Raw genomic sequence first — 26,266 nt, forward strand, 5'->3', positions numbered from 1 at the left:
TTATGTAATTATGGCCATGTATTATTATTGTTTTACTAGATTATTTACTATATTACATGAGGAAAAAGTATATGCCATATTTAACTTTATAATCCACAATACCAGCACAATTCTGTTCAAAGTAGGCACTTAAATATTTGTTGATTTGAACTGTTGCATTTAGTTGAGACATGACAAATTGATATTTCTTACAAAGAGAACCTTCTATAAGCAGTCAAAATATAAATAAATATAGCAATGCTTCTTTTTCTTTTTTTATTATACAATGAAATTTTCTCTCTTTTTTCCCCTTGCAATGAAAGTGGTGGTAGTGGAAATAAAGATAGGATTCATCCTATTATTACACAGTTCTTTGTTATTTCAGTAATTCAACACAATACTCTTTAAATGAATTTTCTACACGCTTGGTACACTGAAAGTGAACTGTTTTTTTAAAGTAAAGTTATTTTTATAATTTGTCCCAATAGTCAAACAAATCTCTGATCTGATACATGTGGAAATTCTTTCCATCCATACCTCAGCATCCCATGTATTTTTGTTCAAATTCTTCCATATGTTGCCACAGAAGATTGATGAAATATTCAGGGGGCATTAAGGTTTTACTCCTGATATTATGAGGTTCATAGTAGAACACACACAATCTGACTACTGCTTCTCTGACTATGTTGCCCTCCCATTTTTTTTTTAGTTGTACATGATCTTGATGACATCCTTTTATCTATTTTCTTTAGAATTTCTTATTGTGTGCTGATGCCTGCTTTCATCCATTACTCTCTAAGTGAAACTCATTTTAAAATTTGGGAGATTATTGTGTTCTGTGACTCATAGCCCTATAGCAACACTAATATCACTTTATATCAAAACAATGGGCATTCATTTCCAGGATTATCTATGGGTCATTAAAAGGACTATTCAATTACTTGAGGGTAATTCAACCTTCTTTTCTCCTGATATATTATGTGTCCAATTCATTGTCCATTTGCATTGTCAGAGAAATTTCATCAAATACCAAGCTATTTTCCTATGTTTACATGTTAAAAATGTTATGAAAACAATCTACAAATGCATTGAGAGCCTCCAAAAATGAGGACAGTAGTAATTAAGAGGAAATCATTCAATTGCCTGGAAGAATTCTAGAATATAAGATGCGAATGTGTTCATTCTTTGTTGAATATTTTAAAAATCTCTAATACAATAGTATAGTATAATATAAAAATAATTTAGTATTGGGGGCAGCTGAATATCTCAGTGGATTGAGAGATGGGAGGTCCTAGGTTAAAATCTGGCCTCAGACACTTCCTAGCTGTGTGACCCTGGGCAAGTCACTTGACCCACATTGCCTAGCCCTTACCACTCTTCTGCCAGTATTGATTCCAAGACGGAAGGTTAGGGTTTAGAAAAAATAATAATAATTTAGTGTTACAATAGACCCTTTAAAGGTTTTCTTTACATCCCATGCAAAAATATTTTTTCAAAATTATTTTAAAAATATAACCTTGTTAAGATCCCAGATTTCATAGATTTCAGATGAAATATTAAGCAATGAAGTATAATCTCACCAATTGTGTTTTCCATAGTCATTCAGGACAGCTAATCCATAGTCTAATTTGAAAAGGAATTTCCTATAGATGGTGAGATCCTCCATATATACCTGCTTGTGGATCTTCATGCATAAAACCCCTAAAACCCAGCCTCTCAGTCATTTACATGAGGGTAAAGTTGTAAACCACTCTAAAACAGCTTGTGTAAAAATATCTCTCTTTGCTTTTACTACCCTCATCTTGGATGCTGTTAAGGAAGATTTTGAGAAGTGACAAATGGATCTGCAGAAAAGCAAGAGGCTTGGAACTTGGTAAAACGCCAATCAACTGAGATGGAGACAAGAGTTCCAATGGAATCTTGAAGGGAGCAGTTAGGGAAGCCCAACTGCTTGAACTTCACTTCCTTCTCTGGCTGTTGGAAGAAAAACTCAATCTTTGGTCATTGATTATCCATATGACTGAGTGCTGAAAAGACTTTTGGATTTAGTTCAGAAGAAAACCCATCAGCCTTTGCTGTTAACATCTCCCCTTAGGGAAGATAATGCTATTTCCTGAATTTGAATACATCTTACAATCATCAAACAACGGGGATAACTTATAAAATTAGGGGGACCTATTTTCCTCTCACCCCTTCCCCTCACCTTACCACCTCTATTTAAAAGAATAAAGGACCTCTTAGTTGAAAGATTAAATTATGAAAGTTAGTTATTAGAGGAAATCTTCAAACTTACTATTTCTGAGAAGAACATTCAAGATAGTTGCAGGGGACCGAACAGAAAGTAGGGTTGGGGGAGGAGCACAGGATCCAGTCTTTCCCCTAGTTGGCTTCCTGGTGTTATGGCTTTAGCATTTCCTATTACCATAATTTCCCTAATAGTGATATCTACTACAATGACCTCCATGCATTTGGTAATTATTTCCATAATTGCTATTTAATGATGCTTGGTCTGTCATCTTTTATTCATTATTAACAAGATCGAATCATTTTTTTCCAAGCCTTTGATATTTTCCTCAATCTTTCAAAGAACTAATAATTGTGTCAAGTATAGCATGGATATTATCTATGAATAATCAATTTAATCAAGCTTCTTCTACTATATGTGTTCTATTTAGCACCATTACAACCTCCTTGACATACACATATGAAACAGTGATATTTTAAACCAAGGGTGCTTGCTTCAATCTACTTGATCATGAAAATTTCATTATAAAACCTACTCAGAATTCATTATTCTTTTCAAATGATTTCTTTCAATTCCTTACAATTTTTAGAAATGAGTTTGCTTCATTTTCTCTCTCATTAAATTTGTTTAGACTAGCTTTTTCATCTGCTGATTCTTTTTTCTTTTAGGATGTGATTCTAATTAGAGTTTGGTATTATTTGTCAAAATTCTTTGGTTGTGGAATTGTTTGGAATTATTATATTTTAACCACTGTGACTTGGAAGCTGAAGTATATTTATTTCCCATTCTTTTTTTGTTGTTTTTTCTTGTGGATTTTTTTGGGATTGGAACTTTTCTTCTTGGGAAATTCTGAATTGCTTTCTTGCTTTATTTCTTGCATTATGGTTTTTGGAATTTTTGACTTCTCATTTTTCTCAGAGATCCTTAATCCCTGTTTCTATGCAACACATCTTTAAAATCAATATGATTTGCTTATATGTAAATTTTTTATTTTTAAAACAATGTTGTTTTTATCTTCCAATCTTAGATTATCTTTAAATTCTATAGATTGTTTCCCTAATAAAACTTTCTTCTTCTTTTTTTCCCCCTTTGGAGAGATAACACTGTGGAGCCAAGATTTTCTATTCTGTTAATCATATCTCCTTTGCAAACAATCAATTTTGGTTTCATGATTTGTGTTTCTCTCTTTAACTTTCAATAACATCCTTCTGTGGTTCCATATTTTCTGGATCTACAGGATCCTCTGCCTTATTAGGTTTTTTAGTTCAATTTCCTTTGTCTTTCAATACTTATTCAGAGATATTTGGATCCATTTAGTCCTGGTAGATACATCCTCTCAGTTTTATTATGTTCCTTGTTGGATCAGAGCATACCATCTTCCACTTTATTTCCTTCATGAGTTTTTTGTTGTCTGTGTGATATGTGTCTTCTGTCACAGCATGAACAATATGGAAATATGTATTGCATGAAAGCACTGGTACAACGTGTATGAGACTATTTACTGCCTCAGGGAGGGAGAGAGAAAATCTGAATCCTAAAATGTCAGAGAACAATTGTCAAAAATTGTCTCCACATATAACTGAAAACATAAATTATATACATATATAACTCATATATGTACAACTTATATATATATGTATATGCTTGTACTATGAAACACTTTATTGTACATTTTCCTCCTGAGATATTTGATTATTTAAATCATCCGGCAACCCTACACATCCTTATATTCCTTTATTTTAAACTTCTTGCCCATCTGACAATTAATTTCAAATCATTCTCAGCCTTCTCCCTTGTTGGTAAATTCACTTTTCACTAGTCTTTATCTCTGTCCTCCAAGTGACTTCTACAGAATAGAATTGGCTCCATCTAGATGGCATCATTCATATTGGGGAGAGACCCAGGCTGGTCAAATTTCCTTTTTCTCCCAAATGTGCTTTTAATTTTCTGTACATTAAAACTATGCCTCAACTACAGTCTCACTGTGGAACCTCCCTTAGCTACAAGAGCCTTCTTACCCTCAAATATTTATCCATACCTGTTGTATTCTTACCCTGAGACATCTCTCTACCATGCTTACCTCATTCTTCCATTGGTGAGTTCTTTCCAGGGTATTTCATTTGGAGGATGACTGAAGTCAGCCAACCTCCACCCCCCCCTCCCCCAACTCTGCTTGTGCTTTTCGGTATTAAACTTAATGCCCCAAGAGTATATCTTCTACCATTAGTGGAATTTGTTTCATTTCATACCATATCCTATTTTGCCTTTTCAATTATCTTTTTTTTATAGTAATTTTGATCTTTGCTCTAACAAGTTGGCTGTCTATAATAAATAGCTGATTCAGGAATGACTCCCAGTTCATACTGAATTGTTTATTGTCTATTTAAGTCTATTTCAGTTTTGGTGAGATAAATCAGATTGGTGAATTAAAAAAAATGGTGAAAAATAAATTTAACCTAATTTCATAATGGTACTTACCTCATAAGTACTTCCAATTATTTACACAAATAAAAAGTATTCATTAAATGTAATTATAAAATTTCTGTGCAGCCTAAAAGTCTTTAGTTACCTTCATTTCTCAATCCTAATCCATAAATTTAAGTATATTTATTGTCACAATCACTTATGCCCAACAATGAATAGAAATATCAAAGTATCAAACTATACTATAATTTTTGTAATCTATAGTTATTACAATTTCTCTTCAATTAATGTCCATATATGGACTTTATCTATCATTATTTTTGGAATACTATTCATGAGTAAGGAATTGGAAGATGACTCTATATTCTATGAAGTGATGTTTCTTGTTGCCATTAAGCTAATGATAGAATTAATTCTAACAGCTCCTTTACTTGTTACTCCAAAAAGAGATTCTTGAACCCATTTTGGTTTCCTGGGATGAAAAAAATTTTAAATGTGATTTTTCCATGGCAGAGAATGTAAAAATTATCACTCTCCTAATACAAGACACAAGGCCATACCTAAAGTATTCTAAAATCTTACCTTTTTTTTCCACCATACTGAACTTTCAGCCCACTAAAACTCTGTCTTTTTCCCCACAAATATACTATCTATAAAATTCTCCATTTTATTTTATTTCAGGAACTAATTTTTATTTCAAACAGGAGATTCTGCCTGGCCCTTTCTGAACTGAGCTTATTGGATTTAGCCAAGCCTTCTAAGATTATACATGAAACCACTGGACCAAACTTTACTTGGACAGACACATTGAAGGGATCTATGGAACATGAGAATTTTCAATCAGATTGGGCAAGTATAAATAAATAGGTACCACTTTGGACATGAACAGATGAGTATCTCTACAAGCATTTCTATAGTTTTATAATTAGCTATACAGCTAAGACAAAACAAATTTAAAAAAATAAATAAATATAATTTAGCTTTTTTCACACATTGCTTGAGTATATAAATACACTTTTTTTGTTGTTTTCTTCCATCACCTCTTGAAAGTTTGGCATAACATAGAGATTTCCATATGTTTTGGCCTGATATAATATTTTAATATGTTTTTGATATTTGAAAGGTTAATACTAGATGTGCTGAATTTAAAACTAGTCTTGAGTAAAAGACATTTCCAAAAAGTAAATATTACTAAAATCCCTTCACATGAGAAAAAAAATTGATGCCATTTTTGAAATATAAACCTTCCCGATTTTGAAACTTGAAATTATATAATTATTTGGAAATAAGTGCTTTTTGTTGGGGGTAGCTAGGTAGCCAGGCCTAGAGACAGGAGGTCCTAGGTTGAAATCTGGTCTCAGACACTTCCTAGCTGTGTTACCCTGGGAAAATCACTTACCCCTGCCCTCTGCCTAGCCCTTATTGCCCTTCTGCTTTGGAACCAATACATAGTATTGATTCTAAGCTAGAAGGTAAGGGTTTGAAAAAAAAATATTATTTGTTACTTGAAAAATACTTTTTGAATTTCTAATTAGTTAATTTTGGTCAAACTTTTAAAATTGTTATTGTTGCCAGTTATGTATATATGTGTGTATGTATATGTATTTATATATAATTATATTTTATATAACATAATTATATAATAATAATTATAATTAGCTAAATCATTTGCTAGATGTTTGAAAAATCTTTAATTTGAAAATATCCTTTTAGCATGTACTTATCCACATTACTGTGATAGACCATGTTAACACTTCAAATAATGATATAGTCTCACCAAAAATGTGGAATTTATGGGGAAAGTTCCTGTAGTCTATTATTTGTAATTCAATAGGAAAACCTAAGACTATTTCCTATTTATGGTTTTTGAATAAAAATTGGTCCCATTTCAAACACAGCAGGTTACATAGATGTATGTCAGACTGGCTATTCATCTCCTTAATTCTGATTAAAATATTCAGGATTATAAAGAATAAATTGTAGATTGAGCCAATGGGAAAACATTATTTTCCAAATGAAAAAAAAAAGCTGATAATATGGGCTCAACGTATTATTACATTTAAAAAACAACAATTAAACCCTTAACTTCTGTCATAGAATCAATATTGTGTATTGGTTCCAAGGGGGAAAATTGGTAAGGGCTGGGGAATTGGGATTAAGTGGCTTGCTCAGGGTCACACAGCTAAGAAGTATCTGAAACCAAATTACAATCTAGGACCTCTTGTCTCCATGTCTGGCTTTCTATCCACTTAACCATCTAAATAAATGTCCTTTAAAAATTTGTTTTTGAGCCTCAATGTATTATTTAAAAGCATATATAAAGCTATAGGAGGCCATAGGTATATTTTTTGGGGAAAAAACAAACAAACCCTGCAATATTGAGCTTGCCTTGTGTAGTCCAAGGCAACTGAATTGTGCCTGGATTTTCTTGTGTGGTGAACCAAAGCAAACATCATGTCTTCCTAGGGTGACACAAGTTCTGAATCCATCACTTTTTCTTTGCCTCATATTAATGAGTAACAGTCCCTTTACCATTTAATATGATGTATGAATTCTCAACAAGCTGCTTCACCATTTTTGCCCATCTTGGTTCATAACAGTTGGGCCAGTATCAAAGGGGTATTTCTCATCTTCATGGATTGAAAGGAGAGCCAAATACGTCAGTGCAGAATTCTCTTTCTTCAGTGACAGGAAGATATGAAGTCAAATGCATGCTTCTAAACTTGAAGAACATGTCAGTACATGATGAGATTTGTTTTTAAAGGCCTTTTGAGTCAATTGCAGTGATATGCCTGTGCTTCTATATTTCCTTAAAAGTCTAATGCAGCCCACCTTTTCAAAATTCACCTTTAGAATAATTTGGAATGATTCTGCAGTCAGGCATCTTTTTGATCAACTGACAATCAACACCCCTTCTGAAATTTTGCTGAAGTCAGTTTTAATGTCAAAGTCAATAGGCAAGCTGAGCTTTGTACACCACATGTAACAGAGTCAATTTTGATGACTGATGGGCTAGTTCACTATATTATCTATCTGCTCTCTCAAAATGCAATGGAGTTTGAGAGTTTTTTGATAAAACATTTCTTCTGCCTTTCAGAAAAAATTTAAAATTACCTATGCTCATTCATTCAATAACCATTAAATAAATGCCTACTACATATAGGATTCCTCTAGGTACTTAGGAGGCAGGGAGAAACAACTGCCTGTCCTCAAGGTGCTTAGATTCTACTTGAAATCTATTCACAAGTTCAAAAATAAATTAATTCAAGAAATTTATGGAAAGAGTAATGGCTGAATGAGTTGGGTATGTAGGAATGTAAGGGATAAAGGATAGAGACAAAGTATGGAATGGCTTTAAAAGGAAAGGAGGAGAATTTAGACACAAACCCTGGGAGAAGATTCGGAAAGGAGAAAAGGATCTAGGGAGTTTTTACTGGCATTGACTGTCACTCTGGATCTGGCTTTCCACTAAGCTGGAAGGAGGATTTTTGCTCTGGCATTCCCTGGGAAAACCTAATCTTTTGGAAAGATTTAGGGATTCCTGGGTTGGAGAATTGCCATTGGATGAGACTGCCTTTTCCCTGGAGTACAGAGATCAACCTGTCTGAGAGCTACCAATCAAAGATCAACTTGGCAAAGGTTTGTCACCTGCGACTCTGGGTTATATAGGAAGCCAACCCCAGGCTTGAGAGGGGATTCCAGTTACTAGTGAGTCCTGTCTCCTTAGCCTTCTTAAAGATAATCTGGGTGGTTAGATTAGGAGATAATCAGATAGTATTTGGGGTTTTAGGTAAGAGCAGGGAGTGGATAGGCAGGACCTAAGGAAGCAATGAAGAGTACCTCTTGCAAGGTGCATAGAAGTTGGGTTGAGTCTAGATCTGTAGTTTTAGACCCCTTCCTACCCATCATTTTACCCCAATTATCAAAATAAACTTGGTTTCCGAAGTCCAAGGATTTTGTGCTTTACTGGCCCTGTGGAGGTCCCTAAGTGGGTGTTTCTCATCTTCAATTCATCTAGAACTTTCTTAAACAATCTACCTCCATTTGGAGATAGCCATATATTTCAGGTATATGATTAATATACCCAATATATGATTGTAATGTAATGGATACATTAAGCCATAAAAATGATTAACAAGATAATGGCAAAAAAAACCCTCTAAAATCTAGAAAGACTTTTATGTAGTGATACAAAGAGAAGTGAGTAGAACCGAGAGAATATTATATGCAGTAACAACAACAAAGTTCAACTATGAATAATAACTTTTATCAGAAATGTAAGGATCCAGGACAACTCCAAGGGAGCAATGTCAAAAAAAGCCATCCACTGCTATGGAAGGAACTGATAGAGTATGAATGTGGACTTCTTTTTATTTCCTCCATGACTTTTTCTTTACTGGAAGTGATATATGTCTTTTTTCACTACATGAAAATATATAGTACAGCAACATATGTACCACCTATAACATATTACCTGCTGTCTTGGGGTATAGACAGGGAAAAGGGGAGAGAACATGGATTGCACAATATTAGAAAATTATAAATAAAAATCATATTAACATAAAATCTGGGAAATTTAAAAAAAATTTAAGTAAATTTGTAGAGGAAGAAAATAATGCCCAATAAAGAATCAAGAAATGCTTTTCATAGAAAGTACCAGTTGGTCTGCGCTTTGAAGGAACCTAAGCTTTCTAAGAGGTGGAAGTGATGACAGAGTATATTCCAGCCAAGTATTAGAGCATCTCTAAAGGCAAAAAGGAGAAAGAGAAGATACTATGCTCAAATAAGAGCAGGGAAACCAATTTGAATAAAAAATATAGTGTATAAAGGAGAGTAGCATAAAGTAAGTTTTATAAATATAGGCTGGATCCAGATTGTGAGAAACCTTGTCTATTTGAAGAAATTATGGTTTAACTTAGAGGCAAAAGGAAGCAATAGGAAGTCAAAAGAGAGGGTTTTAGGGTGATCCCATGGAAAAATTTATAATTTAGGGGGACCATTTTTGTAATTGTCTTGAAGATGGATTAGAAATACAAAAGACCAAACAAAATGCCCCAGTTAGGAGGCTATTATGGCAGTTTAGGATTAAGTGTAGGTTCTCAAACCATCCAAGCTAGATTAAAAAAATATATAGTACATTATGATGCCTACCCAATTTCATGAGCATTGCCTTTCCTGGACAGTGCTGAATCCAAAGCAATCAGAGGCTCTGCAGGGATTACTTTTCTATTTGAATCAGAGTTTTGACTTACTCACAAATTGATCCTATTTACAGATACTTTTATTTGTTTTTGCCATATAATCTTTTTCATGATCATTTTTCATCTGGAATCGATTCCCTACAAACATTCTGCAACTTTTCTCTCTAGTATAGTATTAACATCATGTTTTGAAGATATTCATGTTAGTCTATTAGGTATCATCATTCAGTGATTGAATGGTTCTCCCATTTCAGCTTTAGGTGCCTTACTTTCCCCATATATATTTGACAGAGTTGTCTTTCATTATATCCCCCCTCAATTGGAACAAATTTCTTCAATCGACATTTTAAAAATGTTTCTCATTCTGTATCATGAATCCTATACCTCCTGTGAGAAGGTGAATGAATAATCTATTTCATCATCATTGGTCCTCTCGTCACTGTGTTGATAATACAGATTTCAGAATTGTTTGTTTTTAGTGTTGCTGTTTTATAAAGTGTTCTAAACTCATTTCATTGACCAAGGTCACATTTTAAACAACTTTGTCTTTGGAGAAGTGAAAGTGTATATGCAGTTACAACACAAATACACAAACAAACAAATGCACACAAATAAACACAACACATCCATGCAGACTCTAAATGATAGCACAAATGCTGATGTTAAAAAAAAATATATATATATATACAAATTTATATATATATTCCTATTCCTAAAGACAGATTCAACAATTATTAGCTAAGAACAAGTATTAGCTGGCTGGGTAGTACTTCTCTTTGGTGTTTTGATGAAGGTTGACATTTTTGACATTAAGGGTTAATGAGTTGCCACTCAGAATGAGGTCACAAATGGCTAATTGCACCTTCAGCTGAGTAATTACTGTCATGTATCAAATTCTCATTCCATGTAATTATATGGGAAATGGGTGCCCTGACTTGCTTACCCAGGAATAGGTTTACTGTCTATAACCCTCTCTGTGGGAATTTCTGAGTATTACCCAGGAGCCAAATCCAGTTGTAATTTGACCTGGTGTAGATAATGTAGATGCAGAAATTTCCATGCTCCTTCAACAAACCTGGCCCGGAAGATGTCAGCTAGGGCTTCTTGAAGGTTTCAGACACCTCTGATTCTGTAATTTTGCTGCTGTCAGCTCCTATATTCCTCCTCTCAGGCTAGATATTCATTAAATTCATCAGGGCTGTTCCAGGCTTTCCTCTTCCCTCCCTAAAATAACTACCAAAGATGAGCTTAACATCAACATTTACACAAAATGGCTGGATGCTTCTTAAATGAAGGATTGGGGGCAGGAGGCAGGTATCTGAAAGAGAGATTTTTTTCTGTAGTGATTCTCTTTGCCATAGAACTGGCCAGCACCTCTGTCCTGCATCATTGCTCAGATAAAAATGAAGTAGCTCAGGCACTTATGAGGAGGAGGACATAATGCTTTGAAAAGTTATGCCTCTTCTGGCACCAGTGGAATACACTCCTGGGGTAAACTGAAGAACACATTTTCTTGGTTCTCTGGGGACCCCAGGACAGGCGATTAATTTAGCCCATTCTCTACTCTTTAATCTGATGCAGCAGTCGATATTAATAGTTAGCAGCATTAGGTTCTGAGCTAATAGGCATTGCTCCCTCATTAACCAGCAAGTTTAAATATTCCACAGGGCAATGGGAACTTGAAGTGTATAGGAAGGCAGGCACCCTCTCTTTAACTAAAGGGATGAAGAAAGATATTGATTTAGGTTTAACATCAAAGGTTCAATGGAAAGACCATGCACGTGAAATTCCAAAATTTTGGAGGAAAATTCTGTGATGGAAGTCTGGGGATCTGTGACATTACAAGTTAGCCCCTTTGAATCCTAGTCATAGAGGAAGTCATCCGTACTTGTAGTTACCAAAAGAACATGAAGTGTAAAGACAAAATATTTCCTCTGGGTGCAATAATGCATTTCTAATGCATTCCTTCTGCTAACAGAACTCCCATGAAAGTCATTGACAGTTTCACAAATGTAAGTGTTTTTTAGGATTGCATCCTCTGGGAATGGGAAATAGAATGATTCTACTGTTCTTCTTCACTGGGCTCTATGCAGTCACACAAAACTTACATGACATATCACCCAGAGTTCGCAGATTTAATTGCCACTTTATTCTTTCTCCTCCCCAAGGTATTAGGACAATCAGAGACCCCAACTTCTGGGAGCCAGCGGAAGCTTGTACACCACACATCTGTTTCAGATCTCAGCCTCTAAGTGTTCAGGACAACTAATATCTACTCCAAAAGGTAATCTAAAATCACCAGATTCTATGCCCGAAGTACACTGAAAGTTCATGGGACCATAAGATCATAAATTTGGAATCTGGAGAGGACCTCAGAGGCAATTGAATCCAACCCTTTCATTTTATAGGTGGAGAAATTGAGATTAAGAGAGATTAAATGACTTGCCCAGGGCCACAAATGTGTGAGGCCAGATTTGGATTCATGTCTTCTTGATTCGAAGACTGGTACTCTCTTCATTGTTCCACTTGCCAGACTTTGAGGTCTCAAAAATTGAGAGAAAAGGTCCTATTATTCAAGTAGGATATATAATGGGGGTGTGTTTACCCATGCTATCTAAGGATGAAGTTCTAGGGTAAGCTCAAAGTATGATTTTTGTCTAGCCTACAGAGACTCAACAGCTCCTTCCATTTTATGCTTTTTCTGCTCCTGGCATCTGAGAAATATGAGTCAAAGACAAAGACCTGTGTTTGACTTCATGCTTAGTAATACAGAAAGATTCTAGAATGTCTATGAGATCTATTAAAATCCCAAGAGTGACTATTAAATAGCCATTCCTAATGTTAGGATGGGGCCATTCCTCCTTCTTGTTCTACTCAACCCATTGATCCAAAGTTAACTCCTACAGAGAACAAATTCTCTCTATATGATCATCCTTATTAATGTCAGCCCTGATCTTACTTATATCTTACACTATACACACACACACACACACACACACACACACACACACACACATATACATATATATATGTGTATATATATGTATGTATGTTCTATGTTCTGGTGCTTTTGGAGACCAAAAGATAATGCATCCCTGACCACTTTGGATGTATTCTCTCTTGTGCCCTCTGAAGCACTGCATCAGAAAGAAGAGTAAAGCTACTGTCTCTCCCTTTTGGTATAATCATGCAGTAGCCTTTCTTTTATGATTCAAACCATCTACCGCACTCATACACTACAAAGATAGTCAGCCCCTTCAACACCCATAATTGTACCTCTGTGTCCCAAACTCTGAAATTCCTTTCTCTGAGCACATTATTCTATCTGTTAAACTCTATACCCATTACACTACTAAACTTATTTTTCTCCCTGATCATGACTGCTATCTAGTCCCACCTTTTCCTTCCTATTCTCCTATTACATCCCTCCCTGCTCCAACTTTAATTCCTTCCCTTCATAGTCTTGATTCCATGGTTGACCATTTTTTCCCCAATATCTCTTCAGGGTATACTCATATTTTTTTTATTTCATAGCTAAACATATTAAAATAGTTGTTTGCCTCCTCTTCCTCAACTCCCACTCTCTCTTCTGACTTCCCTTATCTTTTATTAAGTAGTCAGTCTGACTTCTAGTCCTCCCACTCACCTAAAATTGCTTTCTCTAAGGTTGCTAATGATCTCTTGACTTGTAAATTCATGATTTTAGTCATAAAACTATTAAGTGTAAAAATTTGGTTTATTCACAAAATAATTCCAAAATTGCTTTCTTTTTCAAATTTGTAATTGGAGCTACTAGAATTTTAGGGATTTTTAAATCTTTGTGCTTTTGTCAGTTTGTTAACCAGAAAATAATTTTAGATAGGAATAAATGATCATTATAATAAAGATGATATAGAGTTTTCTGAACTCAATGTTTTCAAAAGTGCAGAATAGCTACCCAAGTTCCACATTTACAGAAATGAATTTGAGAAAAAGGAGAACAGGATATGCTTGGTTCATAATATATTGGGATGCAAATTAGGAGACCTTTATGAAATTGGACCAACCGTTAAACATGTCTAGGTTTCATTTTCCTCCCTTCTAAAGTGGGAGGATTGGAAGAGATGATTTCTAAGGTTCTTCCACCTTTGACATTCCATTATCCCAGGAAGAAAAATAATCTGAATTCATTGAAATATAGCTTTACTTCATTCATTGATTTTAAGTGCATGCTTCAGACTTTTTTACCTTCTCCACTGTAACCTTGAGAAAATCACCCAAGTGCTTTGTGCCTTAGTTTTCCCTTCCTAAAAATGAGGATCATTAATCTATTCATGTATAGAGATTGTAGGCATTCCATGCAATTCCTAAGATAAAGCATTTCAGTTCTTTAGTTATGACCCCATTAAATGTGTGTGGAAGTCCAAAAGACTTTGGTCAATACTTAGTAAGTCATAATGTGGGTCATAACATATATATAAACAATAGTGATGATGTTAATAAGCAATCTGATTAAATAAGTAATGATGATTTGAAATTTATGTCACTAGATTCAGATTAAAAGGACTAATATATTGCTGATTAACAATGTAAAAGTGCTTCCAATTTTCCCCTTCCCCCATATAATTAAAGATAGAAAATGTTGATATCTTGGCTTGTTTTTTGTTTTTTCCTTTCTTCCTTCACCTGACTCTTTGGAAAACAGATGTTTTTGTTATTGCCGTTGGAAGGATGGTCAAGGTGGCAAGGTGACATGTCCTAACAGGTTATGTTAGAATATAGTGTAGTTTACTTACAATGCATTACACAGAAAATGTTGAGTGTTGGGCAGGTAGAAATAGAAGCTCTTGTTATTTTAAAAACTCTACCTTTTTCTAAAGGATGACTTCTTCAGCTTGTAGGTAGTTTAAGTTATAGAATAACTAAAATCTTTTCCTCAAAGCAGAGACCTGCTATGGCCAAGAGTCATTGATTATATTGGTATACCATTTCATTAAGTGTCTGCTTCACACTTGTATCATTCATTTATCAGACTTGGGGGTGGGAAGTGCAAATGATTTTTGTCGATTGCCTTGTTATTATTAATAATATACTAATATAATTAATAATCATCATTAGTGTTTAAATAGTACTTTAATGTTTGCAAAGCACTTTGCATATAACAGTTCCTTTGTTCCTTACAAAAATCCTGTGAGATTAGGGCTATTATCCCAATCTTATGAGTAAAGACACTGAGGCTGAGAGAGGTGAAGTAACTTATATGGGGTTAAAGAGCTAGTAAGACTATGAGACTCAATTTAAATTTAGGTTTTTCCAACTTCAGGTCCAGTACTGTAGCCACTCTATTACCTTGTTGTTTCTTTAAAGCATTTAATTGATGGATATTTGCTCTGCCAAAAGAACTTAGCATTTTCCTAATTGTCCTTTGGGAATCTTTACTTTTCAATAAGGCAAAAGATAATTTTGACCAAACATGATTTATAAATTTAAGTTGTGTTCATTTTTAATGTGGGATTCCAGTAAGTCAATGTGTGTAGAATACAAAAAGAATATCTCCTCTGGAGAGATATACTAGTTCATTTCCTGAAAAACCCTCACAAAACCCCACCAAAATAAGTCTTGGCCTCATTATCTTTCCCTGTAAAAAAGAGGAGGTTGGATCATGCAGCCTACAGGCTTTCATCAGAGAATTTTTTCTAGTGAGAGAAATGGGATCCCCTTGGGAGAAGCACACCAGTTGTTAGCAAGACCACTTGTGAGTCAAAGATAGGAGAACAAATTGGAAACAAAGAAACATTAATATTCTAAGAGAATTACTGATAACAGCTTCCACTTCTTAGGGTACAAATTTAATTTTCATAAATTTTGAGACCCATTTGTAGTACACAAGCATCAATATTCTGCAATAACTTATGAGAGGTAGCATCTTTCACAGGAGAATAAGTAGAGAAAAGAGCATCATTCAATGAAGAAAAAGAGACTACTAGAGGAATATTTGTCATCCAGCTAGCAATATCTATTTTCAGAATGAGAAGACATTCCATGTTTAAGGTCAGGAAACAAGAGGAATTGGCCAAAAACTTAAATAATTGTGAAAGAGGTCCCTTTTTGACAAAATTTCAGGAAGTTGGTAATCATTTAGAAAAGAATACAGTTGTTTGTTTTTTTAAATTTAAGGTCACAAGTAGTTTTTATAGCAATGGAGGATAATATTCACTTTATATAGTTTGTTTTATTTTATTTCTCCTTACTTTTCATTATTAGGCTACCAGGAGATTGGAGAGTTTATACATTTATTAGTTCATCATGATGAGAAATGATTATGGTGAAAGAGAAATCTACCTTCAAAAGGAGATAGATTGATTGGGAATGACCTAGATGGGTTAGGGTTAGGGGGAAAAAAAAAACGAGGGACTTTCCCAGGGCCAGTAAAGTACAACCCCTTGATAGTATAAAAACAAATTTTATTGAGGATTAGGGAAATGGTAGTTAATGTCCTAAATCTATATATAGCTCTAGCACCTGCCACTTTTCTATGCTCTCCATCACAGGGTTGTCTTTTTTGTCTTCTCAAGCCCTTCCTACCAGTTCCTGAGCTATCTAAACCCAAAATCATCTGACTATCTTACTAAACCTAAATATTTTAGATTGTCTCTAAAAGGCTCAAGAGGAAAGACTAAGTCCTTTCCCAAGCCTGGGGTTGGCTTCCCAGGTAAACCCAAAGTCCCAGGTGAAAACCCCATGGGTGGGTTTACCTTAACCAAGTTGTCTCTGCCAGATTGGTCTCAGCACTTCAGGGAAAGACAGCTCTCCTCCAAGGCAGTTCTCCAAACCCAGAAACTTCCTAATATTTCCACAAGATTAGTCTGTTCCCAGGAGATGGTAGAACAAAAGTCTTCCCTTCCAGCTCAGAGAAAAGTCAGTTCAGGAGTGACCATTAAACTCAGTAACTCCCAAGATCTTCCTGTGCACAGCCTCTCCTTCCAGAATCTTCTTCCAGGGTTTGTGTCTAAATTCTCCTCCTTTCCTCTAACAGATGATATCCATGCATTTTTCCTATCCCTTATTCATTACAATGGTTCCTATTTTCCCCTCACACTTCTTCTAGCCCTAGACTGGTCATCTTATGATCCTATGAGCTATTAGGGAGGTAACTATTTATTTTCCAGGGAGTTTAATCAGTAAACTGATAGAAATATCTGAATAGATAAAGGAAGTTCTGGGTTCCAAATATTATGTACATTTTAAAAAGTAGTCACATATGTAATTACAGCAACAATGGCATAGGTGAAATAAAGACATTAGAGAATATATGCTTTCAATTAAAAAAAAAAAACAGTAAGATTGTCATGAATTAAATGCTACCAGTGCACAGTAAGCAATTTAATAGCAATTATTCAATAGTTTAAACAATTTACATTAAAGCATGAATTCAGTGTTTATTGCCTCTTACAATGACTCTCTAAAAAAGATTTGAGAATGAAATCAGTAAATTGATGCTGTCATTCTGGAGAACAAAGGAATTGAGGGAAAAGCAACAACAACAACAACAACAATAAAACTTGAGTAAGGATTCACTCTGAATTATTCTAAAAATGGGTCACTTTATTTCTCCTTGAGTGGAAGAACTTAATTTTTAGGAAGTACTAGAAGATACCTCTATACTTCCCAGTTAGCTATCTCTGTGTAGAGTCTGATAATGAAACTGCAAACTATTTTTTCACAAGTCCTGATGTTAGAATTCTCTGATCAAACTACCATGCATATAATTTAATTTACTCATGTTTTGACTTCTGAGAATTTAACTCTAAGAAGAATAAGGACAAAGTCCATGGAATGTAAGCTTTAAAATAGAATTGGAGTTTTTCAAGTAATATTAATATTTATTTCCACGTTTTTCTTATTTTCATTGACTTGATGGACAATCCTCCAGAATATATAGCCCTTTGAAAGAAGTAAGTTTCAATTATAAACAACCAAGAAATTTTGGGCCCAGAGATTGCATGTATATTTTTAGAGGATTTCTTCTTTTAGCTTTTATGTCGTGGGGGGGGGGGGACCAGTTTACTGGCATGAATTCCTCCATGCAAGCAAATAGTTATTGCATCAGAATACAGGAAAAAGAAGAATATCAACTAGTAAAGGACTCAAAAGAGAAGAAAGGCAGAAAAGAAGACATAAACTCTTGAATAAGAAAACTTAAATTCTAATAATCTTAAAAAAAAAAAATCTACAATACCATAAATGAAAAGTGACTAGCCAAAGGTCAACATGAACATTTTCTTCTCTTTTCCATTTGTCATTCAGTCATTGTGTGCCTAATTGGTACAGTGGATAGAGGGCTGTTAGTCAGTTCAGGAAAACTCCTCTTCCTGAGTTCAAATTCAGCTTCAGTGGCATCCTTTTCAATTCATTGTTGTTCGCCTCAGGTATTCATTTAAGGAATACCCTATCTCTACATTACTCTTTTGTACCCTCTCTGCAAATTTAAGTTATAAATTTGCAATAATTTTCAGCTTATGTGTCCCCTTACAAATGAAACTTTCTCTGAAGCACTCATCCAGAAGTTATCTCTCTTGTCTCATCTTTTCTAGCAGTCAGTGTAAAAGACTTTCATTACATTCTCCATTGTTGTACAAATTATTTGAAACAAAACTTTATGCAACTTTATTTGCATCACTTTTTCAGCATCTTTGTAATATTCCCACTTCTCTCCTCTTATTCCACCACCATTCTAGTGCAAGACTTCCTCTCTTTATGCCTTGATTATTATTGTTTTTTTTTTTTAAATCCTTAACTTTGAATCAACACTGTGAATTTTTCCCAATGCAGAAGAGTAGTAAAAGCTAAGCAACAGAGATTAAATTACTTACCTGGTGTTACACAACTAGGAAGTATCGGGGGTCACATTTGAACACAGGACATTCCATCTCAAGGCCTCTTGTGCCCTGATTATTGTAATAGCCTGCCAGTTGGTCTATTGCCTCAAGCCTTACCTAATGATAAATTTATCATTCCCTCAATATGGACAAGTTTTCCAGGTTTGTTGGGATTTAAAATGTCACACAACATCCTTCATATGGAAATTTTAAACTCTCTTAACCATGTTCATATTTGGTAGTCTCACTTGGACTTATGAAAAGAGTTTTTATATAGCCTTGCCTAAATAAATGATTTTAGAAATGAAAATTACCATTGGTTTTCTTTAGTATTCCAGGCCTTGTATTGTTTCTTCACATAAATGCTTACCCACTGTTTTTTTTTTAATATTGATCATCTTAAAATTTTTCTAATTTCAAGAATTGTAAACATGGAATAGGGGAGGTTTTTTGAGGTGGAGGCAGTGATGGAAGTCATATTGATTAGAGTATATCAGAGAAGTTTTAATGGAGGAAGTTTTATGCATTTAAGGAAAATTAAACAATGAAGGACAACTCAAAAATAGTTATGACAAATGGAATAAGGTAAACAAAGGCAGAATAGGGAGAGGATATGGAATATTTAAGGCTGAGGGGATAACTTGATTGGAGTATGGAATCTTTAAAGAGAGTAGTATGGCCCAAAAGTGGAATAATACACTTTTCCTAAGGCTTTGAATGCTTGTTGATGAATATAGTAATTAAAAGTGTACTTAAGAGATTTATGCAGAAATGTGCATAGAAGGAAGATTATTACCATCTTGACAAGATGTTGCATGCATACCCTGGCATCACAGAGGGGGCTGCTCTGTTTCCCCTCCCCACTGCTACTGAGAATATTTTTGCATGCCTCAGCCCTCTGTCCAGCAGCCCAGTGTGAGCACTTCCTCCCTCCACTCTCTAGGATAATGTAGGGGTCTCACAGGTGACTTGAAGGTGTAGTTTGGGCACATGATCTCTAAAAGGCTCACCAATACTAGTAGCATTTGGTGTCCATCTGCCACCCAGCTCTCATCTGTAGTTCCAAGAAAAAGAAATAAGCAAAATGGCCACATCCTGATTGTCTCTGAAGAAGCACTAAACCAGTTTGAGGATAACCAAAAAGGCTTAAGCCTATCACTGAGTTGGAAAAGGTTTCTTGCCCAGGCATGTGAAGACTCCCCCTAGTACAAAGAGGGAATGAAAACATTTTGTTCCAATGGCCATAAAGGCAGTGGAAGCAGGCACTGTGGAGTGCTTATAGCTTTGTTGGATAAAGTCAAGTTCATCTACTGCATCCCAGTCATCGCTGGTCATCTTGACTTTAGACATGCCACCAGATTTTGATGAATCTTGAAGACAGAGTGAGGCCAAGGACTGTACAACTCTGCCTCACTTAAATCCAATTTGTGTTGTATTGGGAATCAAAAGACATCACCCATAGTTATGTCATTTTGGTCCTCTTTGAGTAGAAAGGGCAACAATCAACCAGAATAAATATAGAATGGGATGTAGAGTAGGAAGAGAATATAAATAAGTAATATTTTTCAATGACGGCTATTTAAATAGTTCATTCAAGTGGTAATATAAGTCTTTCAAAGTGTGCTGCTGTGGTAAAAGATATGAGTGAATAAAGTGACATATTGTTAGGGGTAGAATGAATAGGATTAAATAGTGAATTACCTATTTTACCAGCTAATGTCTCCCATCACCCTGACTTTTTGATTGAATTAATCAGAGTATGCACTAGGTAAGAACAAGATTTGAGACTGAATCAATCCATTTATTATAACATTTCAGTAAATTGTCCCTTAACCAGTTGAGAATACCTCTTTTGAATTAATCATTCATTCAATCAAAAGTATTAATGTAGTTCTGAAAGTCCTTGAAAGCCAATGGATAAAATACAGCCATACTATACAGGTGTTTTGATATAGACTGAAGAAACTTGGTTCCTCCTTGTGAGTTTGTATAAAGTACAGATATGTTGGGAATCAAGGAGAGTTGAGTGCTTATCCAGGAAGAAACAGTCCAATCAAGTCCTACAAGAATAAATCATTCAGTTGGAAAATGAGGGGATGCCCTCCGATTGGGGAATAGCTGAACAAATTGTGGTATCTGTTGTTGATTGAATTGAACTATTATGATCAAAGGAATAATGAACTGGAGGAATTCCATGGGAACTGGAAAAACCTCCAGGAATTGATGCTGAGTGAAAGGAGTAGAACCAGGAGAACATTGTACACAGAGACTGATACACTGTAGTACAATCAAATGTAATGGACTTCTCTGCTTGCAGCAATGCGATGATCCAGGACAATTCAGAGGGACGTATTTGAAAGAATGCTCTCCACATCCAGAGAAAGGTTTGTGGGAATAGAAACACCAAAGAAAAACAAATGACTGATCACATGGGTTGATGGGGATGTGATTGGGGATGTAGACTCTAAATGATCACCCTAGGGCAAACATCAATAATATGGAAATAGGTCTTGATCAATGACACATGTAAAACCCAGTGGAATTTCTCGTTGGCTTCGGGAGGGGGGTGTAGGCATGGGTGGGAAAGAACATGAATCATACAATCATGGAAAAATATTCTAAATTAATTAATTAAATAAAATTATCCAAATTAAAAAAAGGAATAAATTATTTGGGTGATGGAGTGAGATTAGCAACTCTGAATTCTCTGCCAGCCTTCCACTTGACTAGAGGAAGACATTGTGAGTTTTGGAGAATTTGTGTATTTGGCATCTTCTTCCTATGACAGCAGTGGCTGGTTGCAGTATCTGGGCTTGCATCCTGGAAAAACTAGACATGCTGAGAAAAGGTACTTTTGATGACTTTACAAGGAGCTCACCATAAAAGTTAAACTATACTGAAAAGTAACATCTTGAGGAGTCTATAATAAAGGATTTCTAGGAGCTAGATATTATCTTCTTCACCACATGTGTTTGCTCCAAGCTTCAGCCAACTTTCCTTTGGATTTTCTAAATACTTGAGGGAGACTATGACATGATATTTTAGGAGGAGTATGTCACAGATTTTTCTCTTCAGTGTTTTTACTATACCACGTTAGTAAATACTACTGATTAAAAATTGTCTGGTTGTCCAGTTGATATTAACTGATAATCAGTGGGAGTAAGCACACCAGCTGGAGCTAGTGACTAGAAACACCCTCTTCAGTGACTAGGGACTAGGCTAGTGAAATCCTCTCCCAGGATCCCCTAAAACCTTGAGGACCCAAGCAGCTACCTGAGTTCTAGGAACCTGAATTTTCTGTAGAGGTAGGGATTGGGAGACTAAATCCAGAGTATATTCTACTTACTAGTTGTAAGGATATCCTCTAGTAGATGATACTAATATGTTCTAAGTCTAAAAGAGAACTACATTATTACTCTTATTATAGCATCATAAATCTCCTGACAGGTTATTACAAAGATTTAAATATAGTATCAAAGCAAAAACAAACTGAAAGGAAGAAGTATAAAGAAAGAAATGTTAGATAGTTATATAAAATTCTCTCAAGTCCAAGTCCTTCAGGACTTTAACGAGGAAATATTTTCTGTACCCCTGACTTCAAGGAAAGTTTTTTGTTTGTTTGTTTTTCTTACATGTAATTTGAGTTGAACAGAATAGGGCAGACCATATTGTAATATTGCCTTCTTTATATCTCTTCCCCAGATTCTGTACCATTAGCAAGTCTTGTCTTGGAAATTTTGCTTATTAAACTAACATGGTGAAAGTTTTCTGGATTTGTACTAAGGACCAGTTCAGTCCTGGACCCAGATTCTTTTTCTAAAGAGTTCTTTGCAGGAATACTTGACAAAGTAGTTCAGGGTCTTGAGCTGAAGCACAAGTTATTAGATCTGATGTGAGTTGAGTAATGTAACAAGACAGGTAAGAATACCTATCTTTGGCTTCACGAAGGACCTTTGTACTTTGGCTAGTATCCCATGACAATTGTCATTGCAAAGCACAATCCTTTTCTTTCACTCTAAGGTCTATCACTGACAGGAATAATGTTTTTGATTTTAAAACCCCAAGGTGTTACGGCAAAAGCCTACTATTTGTCTCTTCGTGAACACATGAGGAAGGAACGGCAAAACCTTCTTATTGAAAAAGCAATGGATTTTTTTCTCCTCTGAAGTAGGACTTCTGTTATGACTATAACTTAATAAACTTGGGCTCAAACTAATTCAATGTGATGAAACCCCTTTGAGACTATGACTGTCTTCCTGAGCATGGCCCAATCAGATTACAGCATAACATTTGGCCCATTCAACTTGCATTAAGAGAACAAGATGTACTAAGCAAGATTTTCTGTTGAATCTTTGATTGCTTTGAGACTTTGTGATTTTAATAGAAGGTAATTCTTGAAGGTCTCAAAATAGCTCCTTTGACATATTGCCAAACAAATGTAAAATAATATGGAGGAGATTATATCCTGTCAAAATATTATTGGGTTGAAGAAAGACAGTCACAGGAGTCTATGACTCCTGTACGACCAAGCACAAAGGGAAATGATGTCACTTTTAAGTGATCCTGATCTTTACTGCTATTTGTCAATTATACAAATATTTCCTAAATTATTAAGAAGTATAATTTATTATTACAATTTGCACATCAGTGAACTTGTCCCTATATCTTAACTTTTACTTATTTTAAACTAGATTCTTATTCTTACTCTTACTCTTCAGTCTTTACTTCACTCTGACAAGGAACTCAGAAAGCTTTTCAAAAAATGTATACAATATATTCCCTTAAGAAATAATGTTACTTCCATTTTGGAGGATGGTATCAAAACTGAGACACTGAGGCTCTATGTTATGAAATGGAGTAAATACAAAAAATATTCTTTGTGTGCTTGTAGGAGGAAAGAGTTTTGATATTTAGGGTACTATGCCAATACCAATAAAGAAGTTGAGAATTTGAAATATGCCTTTGGAAAAGCAGGGCTTTATTCCTTAGAACGTCTTTAATTGCTTTCTATCACTCTCTGACAATATCCTTAACTATCACCATCCAGAAAAATAATCATGTAACTAGAGATAGGTATATGAAAAATTTGAAAAAAAATCTTTGAATGCCACATTTATTCTTTCATCCTAATTCTTATGCCCTCTTTCACATATATCTTACTTCAATTGGATGGTATATTGTTTACCAAGAACTCAATTTCAACCCAAATTTTGACAATTAGGCATATCATGTTTTTTTTTTAAACCCATACCTTCTGTCTTAGAATCAATACTGTGTATTGGTTCCAAGGCAGAAGAGTGGTGGTAAGGGTTAGGCAATGGGCGTTAAGTGTCTTGCCCAGGGTCACACAACTAGGAAGTGTCTGAGGACAACTTTGAACCCAGGACCTTCCATCTATAGGCCTGGCTCTCAATTCACTGAGCAATCCAAATGTTCCCATATCATGTTCTTTTTACTGAATCTGCAAAGTATTTCACTATTGTAATTTTATAATGTTGATAAAACTCTGAAATACCTAAGTACTGATATAAAAAAATTATGTGATATTTAATTACATTTTTCTTATCTTTATTTTTTCAAAAGATTTAACTCAATCCATCATGAAGATCTAACATTATAAGAAAAAGATTTGCTACTCCTCTCTACTTACAAGTAGAAAATATTCCATTTTGCTATCAGTATTGATATTGATAATAACAATATTAATATTGTTGGCAGTAGAAGCATAGTGCAGTGGAATGAGAACTGAACTTGTTATCAGAAGAGGGAGATTCAAATTATGGCTTAGATGTTAACTAGCTGTGGCCATGGACAAATCATTGAAACATTTCAGTTTCTTCATCTGTAAAGTTGGTTAAATTGTATTTTCACTACCAATCACACAGAATTGTTGGGTTAGAAATGCTTTGTAAATTGAAAATTGTACATGAAAAGAGAGAGGCAGCAAAGGTAATGTTTAAGAGAGCTTCCTCGGGGTCAAGAGGACCTAGATGTACATCCTGCCACCTCTGACATAGAAGAGTTATGGGAACCCCCAAAATAAGATCTACAATATAGTGTTCTTTAAGCATGACAGTAAATTTGTATGTATTCAGAATTTATATTTGCCAAATCTTTTGATGTTTAAAATGTATTTTCCTTTTAAAAAATCTATTGGGGATAGATAACAGGAACATTTTACCTGAGAGTATGAAGTTTAAAAATATGTGGTAAGTATTTAAATATAATTGATTTTATTTATAATCCCATGTATTTAATTTTAAGGATTTGGAAAAAAAAAACATTATTTTGAGAAGAGGTTCATAGATTTCTGTAGATTGCTAAAGAGATCCAAGACACAAAAAGGCTAAGATTCTTCTTATGCTAGAGCACATCTTTTCCTCATTTTGTTAATGAGAAAAGTAAAGTTAAGAGAAATTGTGTCATGCCTTTTTCCATATAGCTTTCAAGTTTCTTGTTCATGGTCACTCAGCTCATGAATGTAAATCATCTTTAACTGGAAGAACATCATTGCTCATATGAGTATAAGGCTTTTGAAATGATTCTTCGTTGTTTCTGATGCACTAAAGGACTCATTACTCAATCTTTTGGTTGGACTTATTTTTAAAAAAATGAAATGAAGTAGAAACAAAACAATGTGTTCTATGTGAGATGTTACAGTTATGGCTCATTATCATTAAGTATTTTGGGTATCAGAGTAACCACCATAAGTCCTATAATATTTACTCTTCTAAAAGAATGAACTAGCTACGAAGTTCAGCAATTTGGTGAAAATCAAATGGTATTTTGTGTAATTCACCATTAAATGGTTGACAGTAACTGAACCACATATAATATATGCTGCATAAAAGACAGTATTCTGCCCTTTTTGGGCAATTTTTATGTTTCCCTATATCGTGAAAATCTCTATAAATGATAATATGTGTACATTGCATAGACTATATTGTGGATATACAATTCCCTGAGTTTCCTTTCTTACTTGTGTTAATTTCTTAGCTGTCCAAGAATGAGATTCTGCTTTTTGCATCAGATTCCTTTTCTTTGATGGTAGAAGAAAAATTGTTCTTTCAATTGATCTCTGTATCCATTCCCATCACAATTAAATAATAAAGGTCATTGATCATTCTATCACTGGATTTAAATGATTCCATTTGAGAATTTGGATACTGGAAAATAATATTTTTCAGAAGAAAAAGCCTAAAGGTCTTCTGTCACTTCCAGACAGTGAAAAATTTAATATCTAAAAATTTTAAAGTAAAATATAGATTTGAGAAGTAATTTTACATTTTAATGAGTAACTGATAGCTAAATAATAAGGATTCGGTTCCCCTTCTCTCTTCCATCCATTGTACGAAAGAAACCCTGGAGTACTTTAAGAATTTAATTCACTGTATTAGCACATCTTTGAAAATACTACTGCCAAATATCCTCTACAATTCTAACTTTAGAAACTAACTGTCCCTGATGACTTAAAAAAAAAAAATCTTTCCTCCCCCTAGCCAAGATGTTAATTTTAATTCTAGTTAATGGTGTTGATAAAAATCTGTAGAAATATAGAA

At 34.6% G+C, this 26,266-nt stretch overlaps 2 long non-coding RNA genes across 2 annotated transcripts in view; both read left to right on the forward strand.

Annotated features, from left to right (window-relative positions):
- The window catches only part of LOC130455921 (uncharacterized), a 76,487-nt gene extending 75,710 nt beyond the window's left edge, over positions 1 to 777 (forward strand). Inside the window, exon 4 of the long non-coding RNA XR_008914197.1 lies at positions 732 to 777. This is a non-coding gene — a long non-coding RNA (uncharacterized LOC130455921). The remainder of the gene's footprint in view (positions 1 to 731) is intronic.
- Positions 778 to 12,022: 11,245 nt separating this feature from the next.
- Positions 12,023 to 26,266, forward strand: part of LOC130455784 (uncharacterized) — a 31,679-nt gene continuing 17,435 nt past the window's right edge. Inside the window, exon 1 of the long non-coding RNA XR_008913896.1 lies at positions 12,023 to 12,133. This is a non-coding gene — a long non-coding RNA (uncharacterized LOC130455784). The remainder of the gene's footprint in view (positions 12,134 to 26,266) is intronic.

The sequence above is a fragment of the Monodelphis domestica genome, chromosome 8, assembly GCF_027887165.1.
Source record: "Monodelphis domestica isolate mMonDom1 chromosome 8, mMonDom1.pri, whole genome shotgun sequence".
NCBI lineage: Eukaryota > Metazoa > Chordata > Mammalia > Didelphimorphia > Didelphidae > Monodelphis > Monodelphis domestica.